Source organism: Chiloscyllium punctatum, chromosome 9 (assembly GCF_047496795.1).
Source record: "Chiloscyllium punctatum isolate Juve2018m chromosome 9, sChiPun1.3, whole genome shotgun sequence".
In the NCBI taxonomy this organism is placed as follows: Eukaryota; Metazoa; Chordata; class Chondrichthyes; order Orectolobiformes; family Hemiscylliidae; genus Chiloscyllium; species Chiloscyllium punctatum.
The window spans coordinates 35,238,660-35,251,215 of NC_092747.1; the positions used below are offsets into that span (position 1 = coordinate 35,238,660).

The 12,556-nt window shown below is 39.8% G+C and overlaps 1 protein-coding gene across 1 annotated transcript in view; it reads left to right on the forward strand.

Moving 5' to 3' along the window:
* The first annotated feature begins 886 nt into the window (after positions 1 to 886).
* The window catches only part of stard13b (StAR related lipid transfer domain containing 13b), a 514,228-nt gene continuing 502,558 nt past the window's right edge, over positions 887 to 12,556 (forward strand). The window contains exon 1 of the mRNA XM_072577224.1: positions 887 to 971. The gene's annotated coding sequence lies outside the window, so the exon portion shown is untranslated. The remainder of the gene's footprint in view (positions 972 to 12,556) is intronic.

Here is a 12,556-nt window from a genome sequence, read left to right on the forward strand (position 1 = left end):
CCCAGATATTAGTGAGGACTTTTTAGGGTCGACAGGGCTGTTTCTGTTGTTATCTTTTCTGGTGCCTAGGTTGATGCCAGGTGGTTCATTTAGTTTCATTTCTTTCTGATTTTGTAACGATTGATCCACCTGAATGTGTGAAGGGTTTATATCTGAAACATCGATTCTCCTGCTCCTCAAATGCTGCCTGACCTGCTGTGCTCTTCCAGCACTACACTCTCATATCTGATGTTATGCTAGGTAAACCTTTCCATCTAGGGCAATAATCTCCTTCCATTACTATTGATTTCCTCTGTTTAATATTAGTGTAAGATAATCTGACTCTATGTTCATTGAAGTACATGACACAGTGTTATTCCTGGTCAGGAGCTTGAAATTTAGACGTAATCAGACCCTGTAAACTTTGTAACAATCATTAAGAGAAGTCAGCAACACATTCTTTCACAACATCAAATGTTCTTGGAGACAATTAACAGATTTAAATATTCTTTAGTTGAAAAATTAAAATGAGGACCAAATTGATGATATTGGTTTAAGACTGAAAGCAAGAAAACTTGTGTAATTTGTGTACAACTCTAAGACCAACACCAGGTGCTACAAGTGATGAAATGAACCAAAGTCCTGAGGCCGAGCATAGCATAAGGAATAGCTCACAATGCATTCACGAGAGCTTACTTAGTTTTTGATAGCAACCCTCTATGCATGACTTAGCCAGTGCATGTAGAAGGCTGTTTTGCCCTAGGGATTCTTGCACATAGTTTTGCTGACATTTTTAGGCAGCAGGCTGAAATACTTGGTGTTGGCAAGTGGGCGGGGGAAGGGGGCCTATTATTTCTGTCTTCAGATTCAGCCACATTGTGTTGTCTTGTCAGCTCGAGTTGTGAATGGGTATTTTTTGACCATGTCCACAATCACTTTCAATTGGAATCATGAACGGAGCTGAAAGAATGTGGAATAATCTGATCAAACAGGTAATGTGCTTGTCACAGAAGAAGCCACAAACCTTGGCTTATTTAAATATTTTCAATAAGTTTCCTTTGCAAAACTAACAAGGTCACAGAAACCATGGGATTTGTAAGAATTAATAGGGACATAAGAATTAATGAGGTTTCATTTTCAAGTATTGCATAAGGGATGTACACAAGCAAATCTCCAGTGCTGTGTAACAACATCACTATTGTTATGTTGTCATTGTAAAGAAATGCTTTGTTGGCAATTATTCCTAAGGTATGTTTTAGACGTCTAAGCAGTTTGTAAAGGAAGTTTCCAGTCATTTTAACAATTTTCTGCAATAAAAATTAGTCTGGAGACAAGAGTTTGAATACATAAGCAAAATTTTAATTATTATGGATTTAAATGGAAATGTTAAAGTTAAATATCCCCATCTGGTTTTGCAACTGTGAAAATGATATTAAAATCCATAAATTGTAAACCTGTGATAGAACCTTTGTAGCCTTTTTCTTACCACCTACACTGTTGAATTTGAAAACAGATTAAAGTTTAAACCCCATTCTAAATGTGGACAACAGAGGCATTCTTTTCTATGTTTGAAATTGTGGTCAGTCTAAATTACCTAAAGTTAAGGTTGAATATTGTGGTTATTGTTATTTGTATTTATTCTGTATGTTAAAGATAAAGGTTAATTGTTCATTGATTTATCTCAAACAAATAGTGATTTGTTGTGATTTTCCATCGCAACTCTGCAAGTTGCTGATATGAACTGATATTGCATTGCCTAGTTTCTGAGTCCTTGGACTTATATCAGCAGCGCTTAGCTACAAAATTCCTTCAGAGAAAAATATTTTCAGTTTTTTTGTATATTTTACTTTAATTCAAGTTTTATCAAAGTTTGCAACCAGTGCTTTATTTATTCAGTATGCTATTTAGAAAATCTTTTCCAGAATATTAGACTCCCTTCTAAAATATATTGTAACTTCCCATTACAGAGCCCTACATATTTCAAGATAGATTTAAATGGTATTATACACAATCACAAAGGGCCATTGCATCTTTGAAGAATCAGGGAGAAGACAGTTCATCAACTCAAAGTCTCAGTGAAAATTTGGAGACCTCCACGATGTCTCATAAAACTGTATGTGATAAACATTGTTCTCGGAAATTCAGTATGTTATGAAAGAGAGGATCATTAAGAGTGAATTGGTCCCAGCAAAGTGATAGGGTGGAATTGATAAACAGCGGTTGTCCAATAATGACTTGGAGGTACTGGTGTTGGACTGGGGTGAACAAAGTTAATAAATCATACAACATCAGGTTATAGTCCAACAGGTTTATTTGGAAGCACTAGCTTTCGGAGCACTGCTCCTTCATCAGGTGGTTGGAGCAGTGTTCCAAAAGCTAGTGCTTCCAAATAAAGCTGTTGAACTATAACCTGGTGTTGTGTTATTTTTAACATTGTCCAATAAAGTGCTCAAACTATTAAAGTCCATTCAACTTGGTTAATTGGGATTAATTACAAACTTTCAGAATTTGAGCAATTAATAGAAGGCAATGTAGCACCGTATACTTCACATACTCATAGGCTTGACAATCCTAAAAAATAAATACAGTAAATAAGGGGTGAGATGGAGATAGGCAGAATGATACTGACCACAGAACAGACACATCATATGCAAATGAGAACTGCCTATAGTAGGTATAAGGATGACGTTCATACCACTCATATGTGTGAATGGAAGGATGTGACTTTGTAGGGGGAATAGGGAAGTTCAAACAGTGGCTACGTGCCCAAGATGGTAATCATGAGGTAAGTTCTAGACTGGCAACATTAGGTGAAACAATGCAAAGCAAGAAATCCCAGTGCAAGTTTTTAGTTGATCGGGGAATGCCTATAGAAAGTTATCACATACTTAGGACAGAAACTCTGATTGTGGGAGGAAAGACATTGCATAGCAGTAGCCTAGAAAAGCATAGGAAAAGTAACGTAATGAGATTAGGCAATAACTTAATGAGATTAAGTTACTGCGTCTTTCTAGACATATATGATAATATATAACTCACCAATAACATGACTTGTAGTAGAAGTCCTTATGACTGAGCTGTTTTGGTAGCTCCAAACAAATTAGAAAATATTTTAATAGGAGAGGCAAAATAAATAAAGTGCTAAACAGTGGAAAGAATTTTCTGTTTACAGAGGAACCTGAATTATCCAAACGAGATGGGCAGGCAGTATTTTGTTCGGATAATTGATTATTCGGATGATTGATCCAATGCCTCTCCTCTGGGACTCAGAGTTTTCTGAAGTTTCCTTTTTCCTCTCTCTGCCTGCCTTGCTCTCCCTCTCTCTGTCTCAGGGTTTGTTTCTGAGCAGACACACACTTGTGTGCAAGGGACCTGCAGCATTGCTGAAGCCTCCCCCAGCCATTGTTTCACTTCAATGAGATTGACAGAGCAAGCACTTGATGAGTCTGCTTCCCGTTCAGGAGACTAGGCAGCAGCACAGTGGGTCAGTGAACAACCCTGCCCCGCCCCCCCACCATGTGCTTTCAACTCTCCATATTTCCAGCCAGCGGATGGAGTGAAGTGACCAATGCCTCTTATCTCTTTTCCCCAATGGAACTCTGGAACAAAATAAAGGAGTGGAGACGGCAGCCAGACTGGGCACCAACAGCAATACTGCTGCTGCCTTTGGGGGGGGAGTATCAAAATAGTGTGCGCATGCGCACACACGCATAGTTTTTTACTGCAACTTTTTGACAAATTCCCTCTCTGCCTTGTACAAGGCAATGTTAGAGAAATTATTGGGTGTCTTTATTTGAGAATATTCAGTGCTCTGAATTTGCCCAGATTGTCATTCTGTCTGTCTTCATTCAGAGAGAGAGAGAGAGAGGGAGAGAAGTCAGTCATTTGGAGACGGTGCCTGAGCTCCCATCAATGTCCAGGACTGTTCTCGGCAGCATTTCAATAAGTCAAATTCACTTTTAATCATTGTAAACAAAAGATGTGATTGTCGCACAAGTGCTGGTAACACCTCTTTGATATAATGTTTTCACAGGACCTTGAAATCTTCTTTAGATAATCTGAAATTCAGATAATTGCTATTCGAATAATTGAGGTTCCTCTGTAATTGCTTGACTGGGGACAGCCAACCTTATCACACAACTGGATATGTATGGTGTAGGGATTAGAACAAGGTCAGCCAAATGGACCTCATAAAATATGAGTTCCCTAATTGGGGCTATTAATGTGGTCCAATCAGGGAGTCCTGTCTGACAGATATAAACAGGAGTGTCAGGGATTCTACTCACTCTAGGAGCCAGCTCTGAGCTAGCTAGTCAGTGTCATGTAACTAAAGGGTGACTTGGTGGCCCGATACTGGCCTTCGTAGAGTTATTTCAGTGGCAATGAGAGTGGGATTTCAAACAATCCATAAACTCCTTTTCGCAGCTGGATAAATACCTAATCCTTCACATAGAGTCCTTATACACAAATACGGTGGGGGGTAATTGGGGGGGAAGGGGATGGGGAGCTATCCTTCTTGAAGCTGAACATGAGTCATGGATACTTGCAATTGCAGTTAGGTGAGGATTCCCAGAAGTATGCTACAATTAATGCCCATTAGGGTTTGTGCCAAAATATGAGACTGCCTTTTGGGTATCATCAGCATGTCCCATTTTCCACCAGATGATGGAGACCATTTTACAAGGACGACCCCAGGGCGCCATTTATCTGGATGATGTGTTCAAAACCGGGAAGATCAAGATAGAGCATTTAGAAAACTTGGACATGGTGCTTAAACATTTCTCCAAGCAGTGTATGTCTTAGGAGGGAAAAATGTTTATTCCAGACAACTCAAGGGACCTACTTACATTACAAAGTCGACAAGATTGTGTTACACCATTGAAAAATAAAGTGAGAGTGATCAAAGGTCCCCCGGCTCCTACATCTGTACCAGAGCTTAGGTTTTTCCTTGATTTGGTGAATTATTACAGAAAATTCATACATAACCTGGCCTCTAATCTGACACCCTTACATTTGCTATTGAGAAAAGGTCAGCCTTCAGAATGATCTCGTAGCCAAGATGTAGCCTTTAGGGAAATAAAGAAGTAGCTATTGACGTCTAAGGTATTGGTATACTATGATCCCAGGTGAGATGCGGAGCTGACCTGCTGACAGGTATCAGGATATTGTTGCCTCAGTGGTGACCCAATGGAGAGGAATGCCCAATAGTATATGATTCCCGGACTTTGGCTGTTGACTAATTAAGGTCTGTCCAAATGGAGAAGGAAGATTTGGTGGTCAGGTTTGGTGTGAGAAATATCTTTATGACATAAGTCTGCAGAAGTAACAGACCACAAACCCTTGCTAGGGCTACTTAAAAAAGGACAGAGCTGTGCTGCCCATAGTTTCAGCAGTGGGCTCTTTTTCTGAGTGTGTACAAGTAGGAACATCATCCAGGAGGCCAACTGGCAAATATGGATGCCTTAACCAGCTTCCCTTTGGTGGATACACCACCATGGTGCCTTCACGAGAAGAATAGTTTTGAACTTTCTGGACACCCTTCCAGTCACCGCAGACAATATCAGACAGTGGACATGAAAGGATTCCATCCTGGCAAAACTAAACCAGCTGGTCACAATGGAGTAGACAAAAGGGTCATTACAACCAGAATTGAAACCTTCCTGGATCTAGCAAGACCTGATCACCATAGAGGATGACATATTATTTTGGGGAGTATATGGAGTACTTGTCCTAAGCAAAGGTCGCTGCCAAATACAGGCTGAACTCCACCAGTGTCATCTTGGGGTTTCCAAAATGAAAATGTTGGTAAGAAATTATGTCTAGTGGCCAGGATTTGAAAGCCAACATAGCCATGTTGGTGGGTGCAGTGCCCAGAGTGCCAACAAGAACAAAATTAGGTGGCATGGTGGCTCGGTGGTTAGCATTGCTGCCTCACAGTGCTAGGTACCTGGGTTCAATTCCTGCTTTGGGCAATCGTCTTTGTGGAGTTTGCACATTCTCCCCTTGTCAGTGTGGATTTCCTCCGGGTGCTCTGGTTTCCTCCCACAGTCCAAAAATGTACAGGTCAGGTGAACTGGCCATGCTAAATTGCCCATAGTGTTCGGTGCATTAGTCAGGGATAAATATAGGGTAGGGGAATGGGTCTCAGTGGGTTACTCTTCGGAGGTCGGTGTGGATTTGATGGGCCAAAGCGCCTGTTTCCAGACTGTAGCGAATCTAACAAAATTGCTGTCAGCAGCTCCCCCACATTAGTGGGAGTGCCCAGGTAAACCTTGGACTTGGTTACATGTTGACTATGCCAGCCCTTTCATTGGCTATATTTTTGGTCATTGTAGACACTCATTCAAAGTGATTGGACATGCATAGAGCTCATTCATCAAACACGGCAACGACAAATGAAAAGTTGCAAACATCTTTTGTGATACATGGACTCCGGGAGGTGTTGGTCACAGTTAACAGGCCATCATTTACCAGCAGGGACTTTGAGTATTTCCTAAAGTTGAATGGTTTTTGTTATGTAAGGACAGCTCCATACCATCCGTCATCCAATGGTCTGGTGCAAAGATCAGTCCAAACATTGAAGGCAGGCTTAAAATAAACCTACAACTTCCCTTGACACTAAACTGTCCTAATTCCTGTTTGGTTATCGGATCACCCCTCATGCAACTCAAGGACAGCTCAGCAGAGTTGTTCATGTGGAGAAGATTTTGCATCAGGTTAAATCTGATCTTTCCAAACCTGGGGACGGGGGTGTGAATGGACTCAGGAATGGCAATGCCAAACACAAGACTCCTCTAAGTGAAAGGTACAGTTTACTGCAGGGGACAAAGTTTGGTGTCGAAACCACAGGAGTAGCCCAGCTTGGGTAAGAGGCACAGTTGAAATGAGGTCAGGTCCCATCATGTACAAAGTTCAGTTGGGACAAGTGGTTCTGAACAACACTGTGGACCACAAGAAATCTACAACCTCACAAACAGGGCAGGAACAAAGCATACCTAGAGTCTAGATTAGAGTGGTGCTGGAAAAGCACAGCATCCGAGGAGCAGGAAACTCGACGTTTTGGGCAAAAGCCCTTCACCAGGAATGGAGGCAGGAAGTCTCCAGGGTGGAGAGATAAAAGCAGTCCTTACTTTTGCCTGCAAAGCATACCCAGTCCATTGGCAAGGCTGTCAGTACCTATGGGTTCTCTCCCTCTGCCTAACATTGAAGAAACCTATGGAGACAAGATGGACAGAGCAGGTGTCGCAGCCTCAATGCTGTTACCACCTGATGAAGAAGATGAGTTTTGGCTAAGATGCTCCAGGCATCAGAGGCGAATTATGGTCTGGTGTTTGCTGCCAGTATCTGAGGCAAATTCAGAGGAACCTACCCTGTGCAAAAAAAAGCCTTAAAAGAAGCTACAGGAAAAAGAATAAGCATATGTCTCTGGATTTGAAAAAATGTAGTGATTGTAACAAGGTTAGCTAGGTTGACATCATAGAATATAAGTTCCATGATTGGGTCTGCTCACCTGGTCCAACCGGGAGTCATGGCTGACAGATATAATCAGGAGTGTCAAGAGTACTGCTGACTCTAGGAGCCAACTCTGAGCTAGCTTGGTCAGTGTCATGTAATAAGTATGTGCAAATAAAGGGTGACTAAGTGACAGGTTACTGGCCTTCATGGAGTTATTTCATATGTAAAAGCCCTCTCAGTTGGGAAGAGAGGCTAGAAAATCTAGAGGTTAGAGTGGACCTCGCTATAGTGGAAAAAGCAATTCTGAAAAGGTTCTTAATCTGTATTGGCCTCATATGGGGAATGGAGGTCAGTAAATGAATAGGTCATTTTTTCAGGCTTAGATATTTCAGGGAGGTGTTTTTGAAACAGTCAAAACATTAAAACAATGTAGAAGAAACGCTGGAAATTAAAGAAATGCATTTGTTGATGCATTGACAAAATGGTATTTCTCGGTTAGTTCTGTTTTGCTGAACGCATTCAGCTGTAAACAGATGCAACAATGTTCAACTAATATCAAAATAGGAAACTGTCAGGAACCTTATGATGCATGTCAATGAGTTTGTCTAGAATTTGACCAATTTGTTTTCAATTGAATGACAGAAGAATTTAAAGTTGGAGACCAGGCTTGGGAGGCCTTTAAAAATAAGCTTAGTCATTAAGCAGAACAGGTTAGAAGTAACATTGAATCAACAATCATATTTCCAAAGTATTACTTTTATCCCAATAAGTTCTTAGGTTCTTAGAGAGAATTGATCTTGCATCCAACTCATTGACATGCATCATAAGGTTCCTCTTTTGATATTAGTTGAACATTGTTGCATTTGTTTACAGTTGAATGCATTCAGCAAAACAGAACTAACCGAGAAATACCATTTTGTCAATGGGTTAGCAGACCCAATCATGGAACTTGTATTCTGTGATGTCCACCTAGCTAACCTTGTTACAATCACAGTTACAAAGCTTGATTGCACAGCTAAATTGGCTGTGTACTCAGACAAGACCCAAAGCCAGTTTTTATAAGTTAGAAACAAGTACAATATATAAAAAACACTTTTGGGAAGTTGAGAAAATAAAAAGACTGGTTAAAAGTAGTTTAGCTTTGAAAGCACTGTCTCTAGTCAAAGCACAATATTTAGCTTAACTTCACTATCTAACTTCAGGGTGAAATAACATTCCCATGCAACATCGACTAAGCATGCATAGTAACATATTTCACTCTAGGAAAAGTATGGCTATCTCAGATGTTACACAATGCTGACCAATGAATCCTTGCAAGATGGAACCCTATAATCAATTGCAGCAGCAAAACGTTAAGTATTCAAACTTCTAGGACAGCACCTAATAATAGCAGTTGAGGGGTAAACCATTTAACACATCTCTTTAAATGTTTTTGACTTCTCAGGTCACAAACAGTCAATACTTGCCTCACTTGATGAAATGATTTGTGGGACAAGAAGAAAATCTAAGTGAGCTGAAAATTGAGAAAATAAAATGTGCAATATATTCAGAAACAATAGCATTGAACAACAATAGGAAACATTTAAAATATTAATCGCTTGACAGTACAGAACTTGAGGATTTTTGAAAAATAAGCATTCTGTTAAAGCATTTTGTCCTGCAATTATCAGAGCAGAATTGCAAATGTACCAAGTCTCAAAGGGAACAATAATTTTATACAATATAAAAGTGCTGGTTGTTTGGCAAGTGAATTCAGATTGGCAAAGGCATAGCCAAGTTTTGTTCAAATTTCACCCAGGCAAGTCAACTCTAATTGTTCAAGTCATTGCCATGTGGAATGTATGAGACAAAAGCTGACCCCAAACTCTTGTTCAGTTGGAAAAGATTTATGCAAGGACACATTTGTTCTGTTATTAAAGAACAGAGCCCTGACATGATCCACGCAGCAAACCTAACTGATGATCTTAAAGTAGTTCTTAGTATAATTCATTAGTACCATCAGATTGTTTAACAAATTTATCTATTGAAAAATTAGTTGCAAAGGTTGGATACTATGTTCTGAGTTTTACAAGTGTATGCAGATTGGATGTGAGCTCTGTACATTATCTGTCGCAAACAGGCAAATGGACATGCTGTTTGATAAGATAATAGTATATTACGCAAACTTGTGAATGGTCCTAAGATTTCATTTTTAGTTCTGAAACATGACCAGTCTGCTTCATAGTACCCTGGGTGTATAAAGTGTCTCAAAAGGTCATGAAGTTGGTGAAACCAGCCTATTCATACAGCTACCATGCATAATAACTCATATGGCATTCTCCACTAACAGGATGCAGCCATCAGACTAAAAAAACATTCTGCCTACCACACAAATTAATAATGTGGTGTATAAATTTCAGTGCCATTGACGTCAGATATGTAAGACATATATTGCAATTACTGTCAGATAGTATCAAAGCACGCATTTCTTTGGCTTTTCAGAACACGCAGAGTAATGTTGCTACCCAACCAGCTGGTGCTTGGAAAAATCAGAATATAATGTCCAATGTTAAATATGATCCCACAATTGGAAAATCTTTAACTAAACATCTCAATTTTACTAATCATTACGCTATTAGCCAATTAAGATCATCAGTTATGCTCACTTATGCATGCTAAAGGTCACGCTTATTCACACACAGAAACAAGATATTCATGCATTGTGTCTTTGTCAAATGAACAAGAGCTGTGGCGGTATCCTTTTCCCGGTGCATTCCTCTTGGCATGCCTTGATTATTGGTGCTGACTTACCTGGTCTTAATCAGGGGAAAGTTTGCATTTAACTGTTTCCATGTGCCTTTCCCATGGCAGTGACTCTGCTCATCAGAGTCTAGTTGCCAGCCAATCAACCCTGTCTCCTCATGCAGTATCAATTGTCATCCCCTTTGAGCTTTGATATTCTAGCCTGATGAGAACAAGACAATATTACTTGAAACATTGTTCAAAAGATTACAAGAAATATGTATTCCATCAACTCAAAAAAAAGCTAAACATCAATGGGAAGCCATAGATGAATAATAACATAATACATAAACTTCTAAAGAACAGTTAGAAGGCAAAGAAGAACCATGAAATTAAACTATTAAGGAACATTAGACAAAATAATAAAATATTTTAAAGGTTCATAAGTAAAGGCAGGCTGATGGGGTCAGTTAGTTCAGTTGGACAAACAGCTGGTTTGCCACACAGAATAGCACCTATAGTGTGGGTTCAGTTCCCACAGCAGCTGAGGTTACCATGAAGCACTCTTGTTCACATCCTTTCCCTTCACTTGAGGCATGGTGACCCTCCAGTTAAAACATCACCACCTGTCTGTCTGTGTCTGTCCTCCTCTCTCTCTGAGTAGCACCATGACAATTTTACTTCTTAAAAGAAGGCCATTACATGAGTTGGACTATTAAGGAATAAAAAGAATAATACCCCAGTTAATGAGAGTGTGAAGATAGAAATACTAAATAATTATTTTGCTTCAGAATCTACCAGAGAGTTAGAATGGAAGCATAATACTTCATGATGAGTTTAGAATCCCTCCAGTGTGGAAACAGGCCCTTTGGCCCAACAAGTCCACACCGACCCTCCGAAGAGTAACCCACCCAGACCCATTTCCCTCTGACTAATACATTTAATGCTATGGGCAATTTAGCATGGCCAATCACCTAACCTGCACATCTTTGGACTGTGGGAGGAAATCGGAGCACCAAGAGGAAACTCATGTATTCACAGAGAGAGCGTGTAAACTCCACACAGATAGTTGCCCGAGGTTGGAATCAAGCCCAGGTCCCTGGAGCTGTGAGGCTGCAGTGCTAACCACTGAGCCACTATGCTGCTTTGAGTTAAGAGGTAAGTGAATTTAACTTGAAACAGGATGCATTGAAATACCTATGCAAAGCCAACAAAATTCCTGGTCTTGAAATAAATCCAAAAGTATATAGCTGAGGCATCATCACCCATTTTTAACAATTTATTTGAAAAAGGTGTAGTGCTCGAGGCTGGCATTTGGCTAATGTAATTCTCATTTCCTTCTTTATTTTAAAAAAGGAGAATATTATGTGCAGGGAACTACAGATCTGTTATCTTAACATCAGTGCTAGAAAACAAATGGAATCTTTACAAAGGAAGAAAATAGAAGAACATTTAGAAACAAGAAAATAACTAAATAGTCAGCATAGATTTGGGAAGAGAAATCTTGCTTGACTAATCTTATTGAATTTTTTTGAGGCATTAACAGAGAAAGTAGACAATATTAATGCAGTAGATGCCGTTTTTCTGGATTGTCTGGATAAAGTACCCCATCATAGACTAATGAATAAGGTAATAGAAGGTGGTGTCAGGAATAAGGCGAATAGATTGCTAGCTCACTTAAAGACATAAAGCAGTGAGTGTGAACAAAGGGTAATTATTTGAAGTGACAGATGGTAGGAAATGCTACTCCTCAAGCGTCAGTGCTGGGATCACTACTGTTCAAAAATTACTTTCATGATTTGTACTTTTTATTTCTAACTGTATAAACAATATCAGATTGAGGGAGAGGCAATATTGAAGAGGATTGGAATAAATTACATTAGAACATTAATAAACATGCAGAATGAATAAACTAAGTTCAACACTGGTGAATGTGAGATAATACATTTAATAGGGTAAAAACAATGACTGCAGATGCTGAAAACCAAATACTGGATTAGTGGTGCTGGAAGAGCACAGCAGTTCAGGCAGCATCCAACGAGCAGCGAAATTGATGTTTCGGGCAAAAGCCCTTCATCAGGAATAAAGGCAGTGAGCCTGAAGCGTGGAGAGATAAGCTTATCTCTCCACGCTTCAGGCTCACTGCCTTTATTCCTGATGAAGGGCTTTTGCCCGAAACGTTGATTTCGCTGCTCGTTGGATGCTGCCTGAACTGCTGTGCTCTTCCAGCACCACTAATCCAGTAATACATTTAATAGGAAGAGCAGGAGTTCACTTGTTTTGGAAGATGCAAGTCCGTGTGAGGCAGAAGAAGAGAGATCTTGAAGTACAACTGAACCAAGTATGGAAGTGTAACTGCAACTGTACAAGGCATTAATAAGGCCGTACCTGGAGTGCTGCA